An 18320-nucleotide genomic window follows, 5' to 3' on the forward strand; every position below is an offset into this window, starting at 1 on the left:
GTGTGCCCGGTGGGAAGGGACATGCTCCGGGGCCGGCTCCTGAACACAGGAGCTGTGGGCCACATCTGCAGCCACAGCTGAACGGCCCTGGGCCCCTGAAAGGCCACACAAGAGGCGTGAGGAAGGGAGCAGCCCTGCCCGAGTGCTGCCCGCAGCGCTGGGCCCAACAGCAGCTGGCCTTGCAGAGTGCCCAGCGCTGCGGCTCAGGCTCCCACAGCAGCCTTACATCATCAAAGAGCTGCAGGAGCTCCTCAGAGAGTTTTGGAACAATGGGGCTGGCCCCATGCCTCTTCATAACACCCAACACATTCCTGCAGACAGACAGGACCTTCCTCTTAACGTCAGCATTGGCATCCTGCAGGCTCTCCATGATGCCTGGCAGCAGGACCTGCATTGTTCTTGCCTGCATGAAAAGCACGGTTTCCTTTTTGTGAAGTGGTGAAAGACCACCCTGACCCCTGAGTCACATTACTGCGCCCTGCTCACCATCTCGGGTTCCTTCGACAAGGTGACGAGGCCTCTGAGCATCACTGAGAGCATCACCACGCTTGGACGCCTCAGAAACCTGCAGACTTTGCACATGTCAGCAAACTCCTCTGCATCCATGTTAATGCGGGCCAGCAGCTGAAAGGAGACAGCAGTGAGAGAGCGGCAGAGCCCGCAGGGCTCCCTGCACCACGCAGCTCCTGGTTCCCACTGGCATCTCAGGGCAAGGGCACCGGGGCCACACAACCCATCCTGGGGGCAGCTCTGCCCGTGGGGACCATGGGTCTGTGCCAGCTCCTCCTGCCCTCTGGCCACCAGCAGCCGCTTGTTCCCCTGCCTCTGAGAAGCGATCGAACAGCGAGAGCGAGCACAAAGGTGGCACAACACGTGGGTGGTGACGAGTGTCTCCTGTCCCCAGCCTTGCAGCTTGCTCAGCCTGTGGAGACGCTGTGCCTCTGACCCAGAGCCAGCAACCGGTCTGTCCCTTCCCTTCCCTTCCCTTCCCTTCCCTTCCCTTCCCTTCCCTTCCCTTCCCTTCCCTTCCCTTCCCTTCCCTTCCCTTCCCTTCCCTTCCCTTCCCTTCCCTTCCCTTCCCTTCCCTTCCCTTCCCTTCCCTTCCCTTCCCTTCCCTGCCCTGCCCTGCCCTGCCCTGCCCTGCCCTGCCCTGCCCTGCCCTGCCCTTCCCTGCCCTGCCCTGCCCTGCCCTGCCCTGCCCTGCCCTGCCCTGCCCTGCCCTGCCCTTCCCTGCCCTGCCCTGCCCTGCCCTGCCCTGCCCTTCCCTTCCCTGCCCTTCCCTGCCCTTCCCTTCCCTTCCCTTCCCTGCCCTTCCCTGCCCTGCCCTGCCCTGCCCTGCCCTGCCCTGCCCCAGTCCCAGGTTTCCAGCCTGCAGAGCAGGGCAGGGGGATGCAGGCGGGGGGAAGCAGTGTGCTGCCCAGGCAGGGGCAGGCTTCGTGCTTGTGTCTCACGCACCTCCCTCCCCTGGCCCTCAGCTCCCCGAGCAGAGGCCACCATCCCCCCAGTCCCAGGGAGAGGCACTCCCTGCAGCTGAGGCCTGAGTGCCAGCATCCTCCCTGCGGAGCTCTGTCGCAGCCAGACCTCTCATGTGCCCAGGACAGCTGACAAAGCCGTGCTGAGGATCAGCCACTGCAGTGCACGGGCGTCAGTGCTGTTTAGTCACACGCTGGCCCGAGCAGAGTTTCCTGGCCCCCTTTGCCCCGCTGCTGCAATGATTGATGGAACACGTGTGTGCTCCTCTCTGGGCATCAGCCCCATGGAGATGGAAGCCTGCCCTTCACCTCACCTCCAGGGATGCTGGCGGGAAGAGGGGTGCAGGGGGAGGCCCGGTACCAGGACGAGGGCGTGTGAGATTTCTGCCCCCATGTCCCCCCACCACACACCCTGGGGTGCCGTCAGAGCCTGGGGGCACCTCAGCCCAGCGAGGCCATTTCCCTCACCCTCTTGCTCTGCTCCTGCTGTGCGGCTGGCGACGCGTGTGGCACAGAGGGCTGTAGCCCTGGGGGGCAGAGGAGGCTCAGGGGTTTTCTCCTCTCCATCGAGCCCTGAGTGGGTCAGGGCATGGGAGCAGTGCCTGCAGCAAGAGCCTCCTCCTGCCCATTGCCCTGCAGGGACGTTGAAGGGGCCGTGCTCTGCAGTGCAGCCCCGTGCCAGGGCCAGGCCCCAGTGGAGAGCTACTGCTGACTTCCCCCATCTTGGGAGGGTGCAAGGGCTGTTTTCTGCAGAGGGTGCCTGGGCACCCAGGGGACAAGAGGGCTCTGCTTGTCACAGACATGTCACGGGAAGAGAGCGTCTCTGCTGCAGGCAGGTGTCAAGGGGATGTAGCTCAGTGGCAGAGCGCCTGCTTTGCGTGTGGGAGGTCCCGGGTTCAACCCCTGGCATCTCCAAGGGTGCTTTTTCCCTCCCTCCCAGGCCCATCTGTGGGGTGAGGAGGGCTGTGCCTCTTTTGAGCCCCCTCTCAGAAGAGGGGCAGGCAGCTGTGCTGGACCGCAGCTCAGGTCACTGCCCTGCACCACAGACCCACCCCACCCACCGCCCAGGGACAATGCTTGGCAGCAGAGTGCCTGCGGGGAGAGCTCAGGGAGGGCACAGGCAGCAGCAGCGCGCTAGGAATCCTCCCTGGCTGCACTCAGAGATGTGGTGTGAGGCTGCTGCTGCAGCCCAGGTGCCCTTTGGGACCAGAGCCACACTGCCCTCGAGGCTGTCCAGGGCTAAGGGTCTCAGATTGTCCTGGCTCCAGCTGGAGATCCCAAACTGCCTGGGAAGGGACCAGGGAGAAGAGCCCAGCGTCTGTCCCATGCCACCTCCCCACCAGCTCTGCCCTCCCCACCTGTAATAGTTCTCTCTTGCTCTGGCACCTGGCAGAGCTTTGCCTCCTCCTCCTCCTCCTCCTCCTCTTCAGGGAGATGAGGCACAGGCCCTGGGGGTGTGTGAGGGTGCAGCACACCTGAGCCGGAATTGCCCATTGCATGGCATTTTGGGGCCTGAACACTCTGGCCCTGCAGGCTGGCTCCGTTCTCTGGAGCCAAGCAGGATCATCACTGTGCCCCAGATCTGTGCTTGCTCCTGCAGCTCCCAAGCACCTACCCAAGGGGCCTGATGGTGAGACCCCAACCTTCTGCACTGCTGCCCCATGCTGGGCAGAGCACGGCTGTGGAAAGCCCATGGGAGAGCAGTGTTCCCAAGGCAAGACCCCCAAGGAGATGGGTGACACACATGGGCACTGCAAACACAGCCTCCATCCCCCAGGAAACTCCCACCGGGGCAGGCTCCAGCCCTGCATCTCCACAGGGAGTGGTGGGCCCAGAGCTGGGGAGGTAGGGGCTGGCTCTGGGGCCAGGGGCTGCCTGCAGGAAAGCTCTATGCACTAGAGAAGATGAGTGTGTGAGCCTGGGCTCCCCCGAGACCCCCCCAGGGTCACCCCAGGGCTGGAGGAGCTCCCAGCAGGGAATGGGCCAACGCTGGCATGGCAGAGGCTCTTGGTGACAGCTGCCTCCTCCCCTCTTCTGCTCTAGGGCCACATCCTGCTCTTGGCAGTGATACCGAGCTGTGGATGCTCCCCGCAGGGAGCCATGGACACCCAGTGCACCTTCCAGCCCGCAGCAGAGGAGCCCATCGGGCAAGAGCTGGAGGCTGTGGAGACCCACCAGCGGCAGCAGGGAGGGCCCTCAGGGCTCCGTCTTCCTGCCCAAGTGTCAAATCCTTCTCCCCACATGGCTCCTGTGGGAAAGCTTTCTCTGCCCATGGGAGCTGGGGCAGGTGAAAGCACCAGCCCAGGGAGAGGGAGCCTGGCTCAGCTCCCAGCAGTGCCTGCTTTAGGGGAGTGTCCTGCTTTTGCCTGGGACAGAGTGAATTTTCTTCCACGGAGCTGGCATAGAGTTGTGTTTTGGATTTAGGATGAGAACAATGCTGGTAACACACTGATGCTTTAGTTGTTGCTGAGCAGTGCTCACACTGGTCAAGGGCTTTTCATCTTCCCATGTCTGCCAGGGGCACAAGAAGCTGGGAGGGGGCACAGCCAGGACAGCTGACCCAAAGTGGCCAGAGGGACATTCCATACCATGTGACGTCATGCTCAGTATAGAAACTGGGGGGAGTTGGCCATGGGGCAGCAATTGCTGTTCGGGGACTGGCTGGGTATTGGTTGGTTGGTGGTGAGCAACTGCATTATGCATCACTTGCTTCGTATTTTTTATTATTATTATTATTACTATTACTCTTATTTTTATTGTTTCTACTACTTTTAATTTTATTTCAGTTATTAAACTGTTCTTATCTCAACCCAGGAATTTCCTCACTTTTGTCCTTCCAGTTCTCTTCCCCAGCCCACCGAGGGGGAGGCTGAGCCAGCGGCTGTGTGGTGCTTGGCTGCCGACTGGGGCTAAACCACAACACCTGCCTAACGGTGGGACAAGGAAAGGCAATTCTCATGCCCAGTTTTTTTCCTGATATGAGAAATGCCGCTGCTGGAATGAAATCTCTCTCCCTGGCTGAGGAAGGGAACATCAGTGGTTCCTTCAGCCTCTTTCACAGCAGGTTCCCCTGGAGCCCCAGGGACACCTGAAGGGGGAAGGAAAAGCCACGCCTTGGGCTGGTCCTCTGCTGCTGAGCTGGGCTGGGCTCCTGGGAGCTCCTGGAAGCGGGCAGCGCTGCAGAGACAGCTCTGCCCAGGGGCAGCTCCTCTGCAAAGCGCAGCAGGGCTGAGGGCACTGCCTGCAGGCACCAAAGGGAGAGGAGCGAGGCAGAGAGAGATTAAAGGCACTGTGGAGTAGGAGGATACCGAGAGCTGACGGCAGGGGAGAAATGTTGCAACCACAGAACTAGCTGAGACTGGCAGATGCAAGAATGAAGAAGAAAAGGAGCAAGGAAACAATTCCTAGGGAATGAGGTAGCTTCAGAAGGCGGCCAGCCCAGCAACCAAGAAAAGCAATAGGAAATCAAGAGACCACCAACCAGAATTAAGTAATCGGACTTGGGTTCGGGTGATGGGTGGTACATTCTGGGAAAGCTGTCTGTAAGGGTATAACTGGGGTCTGCCATCTGCAGCAGGGGCTCCTTGCCTGGAGGCACCCAGCTCGAGCTGCTCTGCATGTCGGATAAATGAACCACGTATTTACTCAGCGGGCTGGCGACTCGTCTTCTGCGAGCAGGAACCTAGGGCCGAGCCCTGCTGAGGTGGCACCCGCGTAATTCCTACCATGGTCTAGGTGGCGGCTGCGTCATTCCTGAAACAACAAGCCAGGTGCCTGCTCCTGCCCTATCACCTCCTCAGGCACCTGTGACATCACAAGAAGCTGCAGAAGCCAGGTGCCTGCTCCTGCCCTAAGCGCTACAGAGCCACCTGTGACATCACAAGCACCTGCACGAGCCAGCTCCTGCTCCTGCCCTATCACTCCTCAGCCCCCTGTGACATCACAAGCACCTGCACGAGCCAGCTCCTGCTCCTGCCCTATCACTCCTCAGCCCCCTGTGACATCACAAGCACCTGCACAGCCCAGGAGCTTGCTCCTGCCACACCATCTACTCAGGCACTCCTGACGCCATGAGCAGCTGCGCAGAGAAGCTTCCTGCTCCAGCTTTGTCACCTACTCAGGCACACGTGACATCGCAAGCACATGAACAAGCCAAGTGCCCCCTTCTACCCCTTCACCTCCTCAACCACCTATGACCTCACAAAGGTCTGCAAGAGCCAGGAGCTTACTCCTGACCTAATAACAACACCCGCCATTGACATCACAAGCGTCTGCCCTAGCCAGGTGCCTCCTCCTGCCCTATCACATCTGCAGGGACAAATGACAACACAAGCTCCTCCACAAGCCAGGTGTCCTTCCATTCCCAAGCAGATACTCAGACAACAGTGACCTCAAAAGCTGCTTTGCAAGCCAGGGGTCTGCTTCTGCCCTCCCATCTAATCAGTCATCAGTGACATCACAAGCACCTGCATAAGGCAGCTGCCTTCTCTTGCTCCGTCAACTACTCAGGCACCTCTGACATCATAATGAGCTGCACAAGGAACGTTCCTGCTCCAGCCCTATCAGCTACACAGGTACAGGTGACATCACAAGCACCTGCACAAGCCAGCTGCATGCTCTTGTCCTATCAGTCACTCATCTACCTATGACATCTGTCCTGGTTTTGGCTGGGATAGAGTTAATTTTCTTCCTAGCAGCAGGACAGTGCTGTGTTTTGGGTTTAGTAGGAGAAGAATGTTGATAACATGCTGATGTTTTTAGTTGTTGCTAAGTACTGCTTATGCTAGTCAAGGACTTTTTCAGCTTCCCATGCTCTGCCAGGCGCACAAGAAACTGGGAGGGGGCACAGCCAGAATAGTTGATCCAAACTGCCCCAAGAGCTATTCCATACCATATGACGTCATGCTCAGTATATAAACTGGGGGGGTTGGCCGGGGAGCAGCGACCGCTGCTCGGGAACTGTCTGGGTATCGGTCGTCGGGTGGTGAGCAATTGCATTGTGCATCACTTGCTTTGCATATTATTATTACTATTATTATTATATTGTTATTATTATTATTTTACTTTATTTCAATTCTTAAACTGTTCTTATCTCAACCCAGGAGTGTTTCTCACTCTTACTCCTCCGATTCTCTCCCCCATCCCATCGGGGTAGGGGGAGTGAGCGAGCGGCTGCGTGGTACTGAGTTGCTGGCTGGGACTAAACCACGACAGTCCTTTTTGGCGCCCAACGTGGGGCACGAAGGGTTTGAGATAAGAACAGATTAACTAGAGTGTATTAAGGAATCTGTTAACAGTTGCCGGTCATGATATTAGTTCATCTGATCTGTACCATGTTCTTTTCTTGGCTGTGCATGTTAAAGCTTGGTGTTGGTCTGTGCATTGCGCTATGCTCTGTAGTGATTAAGGATGTTTTGATTGGGAGGTTCCTTATCAAAATCCTGACCTTGAGCATGGTTTTGTATCTGGGTTTTATACACAAGTCATTACTGTACTTCGGGTACCACCTCATGGAGAGAGTTAGCAATTATACCTTTCCCTCAGAGACGTTTGTTGTGGAGGAACTACAGAATGGCACCTTCATTACCTTATTCTATAATGCTTCCTCCTTCATTACAGAAAGTTTTCAGTATTTTGAACATCCCTGGGCAGTTAAGATACTTCTATTGATACTTCTTGGGAATATTGTTTTGGTTTTGACAAAGGTTAGTAAGCAATTTAAGAATATCATCCAGAGATCTGCCCCAAGGCTGGAGAGTTATGAGTGGCAGGGTGTGTGGGATCGTATGCGCAAGTACCTAGGGCAGTGGGGACCTCCAGTGTTTTGGAACTTCACCCCTGAACAAGGGCAGAATCCTGAAGAACTAGTAAAGTATTTGGAAGAAGTATGTTCTCACCCTGGCAACTCCAAAGAGACACAACTCATTGCAACATGCTGGGGACTGGCCCCTGCTTATAGAGCCCTGTTCAACACTATTCAGTACCCTCAAGGGAAAGAGAGGGTCTCTGGATCTGATGACAAAACAACAGGCACTGTGGCTACTCCAACCACAGCCATGAGCACTGTGGCTACTCCAACCACAGCCACAAGCACTGCAGCTACTCCAACACCCACCACAGGCACTGCAGCCACTCCAACCCCAGTGGCAGGCACTGCGGCTAAACCAGAGAACCAACCTGCGCCGGTATCAGTTGCCCCTATACAGAAGAAAAAATACACAAGCAAATCAGTTCATTTAGTAAGGGAGGAAGATGAACCAGGGCCATCACGAGAACCAGAGGAGGAAGAACCCATAAATGAGATGGTGACCACCCGATCCCTATCCCTGAGTGAGCTGCGAGATATGCGAAAAGATTTTGGTCGTCATCCAGGCGAGCACATCATCACCTGGCTGCTCCGATGCTGGGATACCGGGGCCAGTAGCCTGGATTTAGAGGGTAGGGAAGCCAAGCAGCTGGGATCCCTTTCCAGGGAAGGGGGCATTGACAAAGCAATTGGAAAAGGGGCAAAACCGCTCAGCCTTTGGAGGTGACTTCTGTCAAGCGTGAAGGAAAGGTATCCCTTCCAGGAGGATGTTATATACCGCCCAAGCAAATGGACCACTGTAGAGAAAGGTATCCAGTACCTGAGGGAATTAGGCGTGCTGGAGGTGATTTACAGTGACCTGAATGATGAGCAGTTACCCAAAGATCCAGATGAAGTCAGGTGCACACAATCCATGTGGCAGAAGGTGGTATGGAGCGCATCAGCATCGTATTCCAACTCGTTGGCAATACTAGCCTGGAAAGATGACGAGGCACCAACGGTGGATGAAGTGGCTAGACAACTCCGGGACTACGAAGAAAGTCTCTCTTCCTCCCTATGGGCCTGTGTCTCGGCTGTGGAAAAACTGTCTGAAAAACTGTGCCAAGAGTTCCAACAACTCAGAGAGGATCTGTCCTACTCCCCACCTGCACGGACCAGTGTCTCAGCCATCAGGAGTCAACGTCCCTATGCTCAAGAGAGAGGATATAGAGGATACACACCATGGGGCACCCTGTGGTTTTACCTGCGTGATTATGGAGAGGACATGAGAAAGTGGGATGGAAAACCCACCTCAACCTTAGAGGCACGGGTGCGTGAGTTGCAAGGAAAAACTATTAGAAAAGGCGGTTCTCCCAGGAAAATTGCAGCTCCAGTTTCCAGTGAGCAGTTCCCCAGACAGAGTAAGAGGGCTAATTTTACTTCCGACCTTGATCAGGGGACTTTTGATTCACATTTACAGGAAGTGAACAACGAATACTATGACCAGTGTTAGAGGGGCCCTGCCTCCAGCCAGGTGGAGGAAAGGGACAACCGGGTTTACTGGACTGTGTGGATTCGATGGCCTGGAACGTCAGACCCACAGGAGTATAAGGCTCTAGTGGACACTGGTGCACAGTGCACGCTAATGCCATCAAACTATAGAGGGGCAGAACCCATTTGTATTTCTGGAGTGACAGGGGGATCCCAACAGCTCACTGTACTGGAAGCTGAAGTGAGCCTAATTGGGAATGAGTGGCAAAAGCACCCCATTGTGACTGGCCCAGACGCTCCGTGCATCCTTGGCATAGACTACCTCAGGAGAGGGTATTTCAAGGACCCAAAAGGGTACCGGTGGGCTTTTGGTATAGCTGCTTTGGAGACAGAGGAAATTAAACAGTTGTCCACCTTGCCGGGTCTCTCAGAGGACCCTTCGATTGTAGGGTTGCTGAAGGTTGAGGAACAACAGGTGCCGATTGCTACCACAACAGTGCACAGGCGGCAATATCGCACCAACCGAGACTGCCTGATTCCCATCCATAACCTGATTCGTCGACTGGAGAGCCAGGGAGTGATCAGCAAGACTCGCTCACCCTTTAGCAGTCCCATATGGCCAGTGCGAAAGTCTAATGGGGAGTGGAGACTAACAGTGGACTATCGTGGCCTGAACGAAGTTACACCGCTGCTGAGTGCTGCCGTGCCACACATGCGAGAACTTCAATAGGAACTGGAGTCAAAGGCAGCTAAGTGGTATGCCACAATTGATATTGTTAATGCATTTTTCTCCATCCCTTTGGCAGCAGAGTGCAGGCCCCAGTTTGCTTTTACCTGGAGGGGTGTTCAGTACAGCTGGAACCGACTGCCCCAGGGGTGGAAGCACAGCCCCACCATTTGCCATGGACTGATCCAGACGGCACTGGAACAGGGTGAAGCTCCAGAACATCTGCAGTACATTGATGACATCATTGTGTGGGGCAACACAGCAGAAGAAGTTGTTGAGAAGGGAAAGAAAATAGTCCAAATCCTTCTGAAGGCTGGTTTTGCCATAAAACAGAGTAAGGTCAAGGGACCTGCACAGGAGATCCAGTTTTTAGGAATAAAATGGCAAGATGGACGTCGTCAGATCCCAATGGATGTGATCAACAAAATAACAGCTATGTCCCCACCAACTAGCAAAAAGGAAACACAAGCTTTCATAGGCGTTGTGGGTTTTTGGAGAATGCATATTCCAAATTACAGCCAGATCGTAAGCCCTCTCTATCAAGTGACCCGGAAGAAGAACGATTTCCAATGGGGCCCTGAGCAACAACAAGCCTTTGAACAAATTAAATGGGAGATAGTTCATGCAGTAGCCCTTGGGCCAGTCCGGGCAGGGCAGGATATTAAAAATGTGCTCTACACTGCAGCCGGGGAGAATGGCCCTGCCTGGAGCCTCTGGCAGAAAGCACCAGGGGAGACTCGAGGTCGACCCCGAGGGTTTTGGAGTTGGGGATACAGAGGATCCGAAGCCCGCTGTACTCCAACTGAGAAAGAGATACTGGCAGCATATGAAGGGGTTCGAGCTGCTTCAGAAGTGGTTGGTGCTGAAGCGCAGCTCCTGCTGGCACCCCGACTGCCGGTGCTGGGCTGGATGTTCAAAGGGAAGGTCCCCTCTACACATCATGCAACTGATGCTGCGTGGAGTAAGTGGGTTGCATTGATCACACAACGGGCTCGAATAGGAAACCCCAGTCGCCCAGGAATCTTGCAAGTGATCATGGACTGGCCAGAAGGCAAAAACCTTAGAATATCACCAGAGGAGGAGGTGACACGTGCTGAAGAGGCCCCACTGTATAATAAATTGCCAGAAAATGAAAAGCAATATGCCCTGTTCAGTGCTGGGTCCTGTCGTCTTGTGGGAAAGCATCGGAGGTGGAAAGCTGCTGTATGGAGTCCTATACGACAAGTCGCAGAAACTGCTGAAGGAGAAGGGGAGTCGAGTCAGTTTGCAGAGGTGAAAGCCATCCAGCTGGCTTTAGATCTTGCTGAACGAGAAAAGTGGCCAGTCCTTTATCTCTATACTGACTCATGGATGGTGGCAAATGCCCTGTGGGGGTGGCTGCAGCAATGGAAGCAGAGCAACTGGCAGTGCAGAGGCAAACCAATCTGGGCTGCCGCATTGTGGCAAGATATTGCTGCCCGGGTAGAGAACCTGGTTGTAAAAGTTCGTCATGTAGATGCTCATGTACTTAAGAGTCGGGCCACTGAAGAACATCAAAACAACCAGCAAGTAGATCAGGCTGCTAAGATTGAAGTGGCTCAGGTGGATTTGGACTGGCAACATAAGGGTGAATTATTTATAGCTCGGTGGGCCCATGATGCCTCAGGCCATCAAGGAAGGGATGCAACGTATAAATGGGCTCGTGATCGAGGGGTGGACTTAACTATGGACAGTATTGCACAGGTTATTCATGAGTGTGAAACGTGCGCTGCAATCAAGCAAGCCAAGCAGTTCAAGCCCCTCGGGTATAGTGAACGATGGCTGAAATATAAATATGGGGAGGCCTGGCAGATTGATTATATCACGCTCCCACAGACCCGCCAAGGCAAGCGCCATGTGCTCACCATGGTGGAAGCAACCACCGGATGGCTGCAAACATATCCCGTGCCCCATGCCACCGCCCGGAACACCATCCTGGGCCTTGAAAAGCAAGTCCTGTGGCGACATGGCACCCCAGAAAGAATCGAGTCAGACAACGGGACTCATTTCCGAAACAACCTCATAGACACCTGGGCCAAAGAGCACGGCATTGAGTGGGTGTATCACATCCCTTACCATGCACCAGCCTCCGGGAAAATTGAGCGATACAATGGATTGTTAAAGACTCCCCTGAGAACAATGGGTGGTGGGACATTCAAACATTGGGATACGCATTTAGCAAAAGCCACCTGGTTAGTCAACACCAGGGGATCTGCCAATCGAGCTGGCCCTGCCCAATCAAAACCCTTATGTACTGTAGGGGGGATAAAGTCCCTGTAGTGCACATGAAAAATATGCTGGGGAAGACAGTCTGGGTGACCTCCCCCTCTGGCAAAGGCAAACCCATTCGTGGGATTGCTTTTGCTCAAGGACCTGGGTGCACTTGGTGGGTGATGCGAAAGGATGGGGAATTCCAATGTGTACCTCAAGGGAATTTGATTTTGGGTGAAAATAGCTAATGAACTGAATTGTATGATATTAATTGCTTTATAATACTGTATGTTATCTCTTAACTGTATGTTATCTCTTAACTGCATGTTAATATAATAATATAGTAGGTTAATATTAAGTATATAATACTGTATATTATGATTGCTATATGCGACATCAATGGTATTGCAGTAAGAATTGCCCAGCTTAATGAAAATGAACTTTGATGAAACCATGTTGGAATGAGAACTGACTTCAGCATGCAACAGTCCAACACTGCACACCACCTCTCCTGCTCTGAAAGACAGATGGAACCCAAAGTCACGGGCTAAATGAACTCAATGGACATTTTAGAGGGATGGGCCATAGACGAAGGGAATGATATCTGTGTGTATATCAAGATAGGGAAAGAGGTGGTGATTAATTGGAACACATTGGAAAGGGGAGGGCCTGTGCATGACGTAGATGGTATAGAATAAGGGGTGGATACTGTCCTGGTTTCGGCTGGGATAGAGTTAATTTTCTTCCTAGCAGCAGGCATAGTGCTGTGGTTTGGATTTAGTAGGAGAAGAATGTTGATAACATGCTGATGTTTTTAGTTGTTGCTGAGTACTGCTTATGCTAGTCAAGGACTTTTTCAGCTTCCCATGCTCTGCCAGGCGCACAAGAAACTGGGAGGGGGCACAGCCAGAATAGTTGATCCAAACTGCCCCAAGGGCTATTCCATACCATATGACGTCATGCTCAGTATATAAACTGGGTGGGGTTGGCCGGGGAGCAGCGACCGCTGCTCGGGAACTGTCTGGGTATCGGTCGTCGGGTGGAGAGCAATTGCATTGTGCATCACTTGCTTTGTATATTATTATTACTATTATTATTATATTGTTGTTATTATTATTATTTTACTTTATTTTATTTCAATTATTAAGCTGTTCTTATCTCAACCCAGGAGTGTTTCTCACTCTTACTCCTCCGATTCTCTCCCCCATCCCATCGGGGTAGGGGGAGTGAGCAAGCGGCTGCGTGGTGCTGAGCTGCTGGCTGGGACTAAACCACGACAGAAGGGAAGGGAAGGGAAGGGAAGGGAAGGGAAGGGAAGGGAAGGGAAGGGAAGGGAAGGGAAGGGAAGGGAAGGGAAGGGAAGGGAAGGGAAGGGAAGGGAAGGGAAGGGAAGGGAAGGGAAGGGAAGGGAAGGGAAGGGAAGGGAAGGGAAGGGAAGGGGAGGGGAGGGGAGGGGAGGGGAGGGGAGGGAGGGGGAGGGGAGGGGAGGGGAGGGGAGGGGAGGGGAGGGAAGGGAGGGAAGGGAAGGGAAGGGAAGGGAAGGGAAGGGAAGGGAAGGGAAGGGAAGGGAAGGGAAGGGAAGGGAAGGGAGGGAAGGGAAGGGAAGGGAAGGGAAGGGAAGGGAAGGGAAGGGAAGGGAAGGGAAGGGAAGGGAAGGGAAGGGAAGGGAAGGGAAGGGAAGGGAGGGAGGGGAGGGGAGGGGAGGGGAGGGGAGGGGAGGGGGAGGGCAGGGCAGGGCAGGGCAGGGCAGGGCAGGGCAGGGCAGGGCAGGGAAGGGCAGGGAAGGGAAGGGAAGGGCAGGGAAGGGCAGGGAAGGGCAGGGAAGGGCAGGGAAGGGAAGGGAAGGGAAGGGAAGGGAAGGGAAGGGAAGGGAAGGGAAGGGAAGGGAAGGGAAGGGAAGGGAAGGGAAGGGAAGGGAAGGGAAGGGAAGGGAAGGGAAGGGAAGGGAAGGGAAGGGAAGGGAAGGGAAGGGAAGGGAAGGGAAGGGAAGGGAAGGGAAGGGAAGGGAAGGGAAGGGGCAGACCGGTTGCTGGCTCTGGGTCAGAGGCACAGCGTCTCCACAGGCTGAGCAAGCTGCAAGGCTGGGGACAGGAGACACTCGTCACCACCCACGTGTCGTGCCACCTTTGTGCTCGCTCTCGCTGTTCGATCGCTTCTCAGAGGCAGCGGAACAGGCGGCTGCTGGTGGCCAGAGGGCAGGAGGAGCTGGCACAGACCCATGGCCCCCACGGGCAGAGCTGCCCCCAGGATGGGTTGTGTGGCCCCGGTGCCCTTGCCCTGAGATGCCAGTGGGAACCAGGAGCTGTGTGGTGCAGGGAGCCCTGCGGGCTCTGCCGCTCTCTCACTGCCGTCTCCTTTCAGCTGCTGGCCCGCATTAACATGGATGCAGAGGAGTTTGCTGACATATGCAAAGTCTGCAGGTTTCTGAGGCGTCCAAGCGTGGTGATGCTCTCAGTGATGCTCAGAGGCCTCGTCACCTTGTCGAAGGAACCCGAGATGGTGAGCAGGGCGCAGTAATGTGACTCAGGGGTCAGGGTGGTCTTTCACCACTTCACAAAAAGGAAACCGTGCTTTTCATGCAGGCAAGAACAATGCAGGTCCTGCTGCCAGGCATCATGGAGAGCCTGCAGGATGCCAATGCTGACGTTAAGAGGAAGGTCCTGTCTGTCTGCAGGAATGTGTTGGGTGTTATGAAGAGGCATGGGGCCAGCCCCATTGCCCCGAAACTCTCTGAGGAGCTCCTGCAGCTCTTTGACGATGTAAGGCTGCTGTGGGAGCCTGAGCCGCAGCGCTGGGCACTCTGCAAGGCCAGCTGCTGTTGGGCCCAGCGCTGCGGGCAGCACTCGGGCAGGGCTGCTCCCTTCCTCACGCCTCTTGTGTGGCCTTTCAGGGGCCCAGGGCCGTTCAGCTGTGGCTGCAGATGTGGCCCACAGCTCCTGTGTTCAGGAGCCGGCCCCGGAGCATGTCCCTTCCCAGCGGCCACACTAATGCCCCTGCGCACCACGGGCAGCAGGGAGCGGCTGTTGCTGAAGTCCTCCCGTCCTCCTCCCTACCACAAGTCCAGCCAGGTGCAGCAGCTCTGCATCAGCCTCAGAGAAATGATGAGTTTGGTGGTGAGGGACAGCAGGAGACAGAGAAAGAAGAATGTGTGGAAGAGCCCGATCCCACTCTTCTTCCATATGAATGACCAGATGGAGAGCGTGGCCGAGGTACAGATTTGAAACCCTACCAGTGGTGTGGGGAAGGGTGTGCTGACACCATGGGAGGGGCTTGGGCATCAGGGGCGAGGGCTGTTGGCAGTCGGACTGTTGGAATGTGTGTCACCTCGGGGTCCCAGTGCCTGAGTCGCTGGGGACAGGGCAGAGCTTCCCTCCTGCCCTGCACTGGGCCCACCGCTGCCTTCCTCCTCCCCGCCGACCCTTTCAGCTCTCCTCCAGCGCAGTCCGTAGGAAAGGTCCCTGCAGAGCCAGTGCAAGCAGGGCCAGAGAAGCTGGCACGGACATTTCCCAGAGCTGCCCTGCCTGGTCCAGCAGCACTCAGCAGCAGCCCGTGGCCACCAAACACACCAGTCCCTACAGGCTCCCAGCTGTCCCTGCAGGCGTGGGAGGCCAGGGCTTTGAGCCCCAGTCCCTGTCCCCCCGGACTGTGCCCAAGAGACCTCCCGCAGTTTGGGCCAGGGCATGTCCCAGCGCCCAGAGAGCAGGATAGCCCCAGGAACGAAGCGCTGCTGTGCCAGGTCCCCCTGCATTGGGCCAGTGAACTTGGTCTGCACAGAGGGGTGCAGCAGTTGCAAGGGGTGTAGAGGCAGCTTGTCCCCCAGCCTGGGGCAGGGAGAGCGGTGGGAGGGGAGATGCAGCCAGAGGGGGACTGGCCCTGCGTGCTGGGACCAAAGCTCTGCCTGCCCGGAGCCTGGGCGTGAAGCAGCTGGGGCAGCCGCAGCTGGGGAGCCAAGCGTCTTGCTGGGGGATTCCCATGGGGAGGTGCTGCTGGTGCCGTCCTGCTCCGGTGTCTCTGGGAGCCCAGCCCTCGCTGCCTACAGCCGTGGGCCTACACCTGCTTTGCCCTTCAGTCTGCCCCCATCCCTGGCAGCAGCTCAGCAGCGCTTGAGGATCCCTGTTCTGCTGGCCGGCAGCATGAGATATGTGAGGTGGTGGCTGCCCTGTGTCCCTGCCCTGGGCACTGAACCCAGTTCAGACTCTGTGCCCCGCTGCCTCTTCTCCTAAGGGGCTGGGAAGAGCTCGGAGCCTGGCCAAGAGCAGGAGGATGCCAGGTCTCCTTGCCTGGGCTGTGGTGCCATCTCCCAGCCTCTGCTTTTCTGCAGGCCTCTAGGGACACTCTCCTCGCCTGCGCAGAGCTCCTGCAGTGGAGGAAGCTCAGCTACCTGGCCGAGACAGGTCAGACACACCTGACTGGAGAGGGCTTGGTGAGGACAAGCCCCAAACCCCAGGGCCGGGCTGGACGGGGGCTGCCCTAGGTGCCCATGGGGAGGGCTGTGCCTCGCCTGCCCTGCTCCAGCCTGGAGCCGCATCCTCCTTCCCTGCCTTCAAGCACAGACCCCCAAGGGCTCTTCTCCAGGCCCCTCTCCCCTCCCTGCCCCCAGGGTGCTGAAGGAGACCCTGGCCCATGCGCGCCCTGGCAGTGGGACAGAGGGGTCTCAGCACCCCCAGACCCCCTCTGCCTGTGTCTCTCTGAACCTCAGCCCCACAGGGCTCCTGGCTGGGAGGTGGGAATCGCTGGGAGGGAAGGGGAGCACTGGTAGGAGGGCCTGGTCTGGATGGCTGGGGAGGGCCCACCCTATGGGCTGCTATGAAGAAAATTAACTCCATCCCAGCCAAAACCAGTGCAGTCAAGCCCATCCTACTCCTGCCACGCAAGCGACACGCAGCAGAGAGGAGTGTTTGGGCACACTGGAGGGGCTGTTGCATCCCACAGGCCTTCGATCCCATCTCTTGTAACTGCCCAACTGCAGCCAACCCCCAAACCCCACCTGCCCGCATGGGCTCCCAGTAGCAGAGGCGTGTTGGTGCAGGGGGCAGGCGGGGCTCTTGGAAAAGGACTGGTGAGAAAGGGGATGACTGTTGCCCAGGACAAGAGGGAAAATGTCTCTGCTCTGTCCCCAGCTGTGCCGTCTCCCTGCTGGTGTCATAATGCACCTTCAAATGATGCGGGCTGATGTCACAGGGGGATGCCCCACATCACAGGGAGGTCTCCCCAGCGCCGCAGAGGTGCCGACACTTCCCGGCAAGGCCTGGGTGCTGCTGGGCACTGCTCAGGGGCTCCCCAGTGCTGCCCTTTGGAGCTGCTCCACAGCCAGGAGTGGGGTTTGGAGGAAGCAGGGCTGTGCTGGGGGACCCTCGCTGACAGGCAGGACCCTCACTGACAGGGAAAGTAGGGGCACGTCGGAGAGGAGTTTTGGGCAAGGAGCTGCAAAGAGCATCCCTTTCCCTGAGCTGAGGGGCCATCAGCAAGTGCGATGGAGGGCTGCTGCACCGTGGCCGTCAGCTTGGAGCTGAGCAGCTTGTTCCCCACGCTCCTGTATCTCTCCACCAAGGGTAAGGGTTCTGGGAGCTCCTTCCCAAGGGGAGGCACCGGGGCTGTCCACTGTCAAAAGCTGCCACTGCTGGGCTGTGGGGGTGGCTGGAGGGGGCTGGGGGCTGCCGCGAGAGCCCTGCCTGAGGGTCCCACCGGGCTCGGGGAACAATGTGGCAAGCAGGACTCCCGGCTGCCCTGAGTCCCAAGGCTCCCATGGGAATGGCTCGGTCCCCTTGCAACGGGGCCCATCCAGGGCCAGCTTTCCCTGGGAGCGGGTACCACTTGGGGTTCTGGCTCTGGGATGAAAAGGGGTCCTGCATCGTGGGGCTGGGGTGTCCTTCAGCTCCCACGGGGCTCTCACCAGCCAGCTGGAAATGCCTCTGATGTAAATCAGTCCTTTACCTTCAAGCAGTCTGCTTTGGGACAACCTCTGTTCCTTCCCAGGGGATCCTCTTGTGCCACCAGGCGGGCAGACCGTGTCCTGGGCACTGGGGTGCCATCCCTTTCTGGGGCTTAGATGGCCACTGCCCTGGTCCTGAGCCCTTCCCACATCCCCATTTCTGCTCCAGCCCTGTCCCGGGAGCAGAGGAAGGCTGGCAGTCTGACATTGGAGCACAGCCCAGCTCCGCAGCCATGGCAGTGTTTGTCTGGGCTGTTTGTGGACACCCGCCTCTGTCACCCCCTGGGCGAGGAGCTGGCCGAGAGGCCGTGAGCCGGCTGGCCTGCAGCCTGACACCTCTTTCCCTTGCTTTCCAGAGGTTGTGGCTGTCTGGGATGCTGTGTCTGCGTATATCCTGGGACAGCTGAAGCTGGACAAGGTGGGCTGGCGTCTTGGTCCTCCTTTGCCCTGGAGAGCCTGGGCCCCGGGGAGCCATCCCTCCTTGAGCATCGTGGCAGCACACCAAGACAATCCCGTGTGCCCAGAGCTGCTTCTTGGTCAACCAAGAGAGAAACCAAGGCCAGATCGAGTCTGAGAAAGCACTTGGTGCACAATAGGGCTTCACTCTTCCCTGTGCTCAGAGTGGAGAGAGCAAGCAGAGAGGCAGGGGATTATGCTGGGTCCATGCCAAGGATAATCCCTGGG

General features: G+C 56.7%; 1 non-coding gene across 1 annotated transcript; it reads left to right on the plus strand.

Moving 5' to 3' along the window:
- The first annotated feature begins 2315 nt into the window (after positions 1-2315).
- TRNAA-UGC (transfer RNA alanine (anticodon UGC)) lies at positions 2316-2387 on the plus strand. The gene has a single exon. It is a non-coding gene; the product is annotated as a tRNA-Ala (tRNA).
- Positions 2388-18320: the final 15933 nt, after the last annotated feature.

Source organism: Pelecanus crispus, chromosome 25, assembly GCF_030463565.1.
Source record: "Pelecanus crispus isolate bPelCri1 chromosome 25, bPelCri1.pri, whole genome shotgun sequence".
Taxonomy (NCBI): Eukaryota; Metazoa; Chordata; class Aves; order Pelecaniformes; family Pelecanidae; genus Pelecanus; species Pelecanus crispus.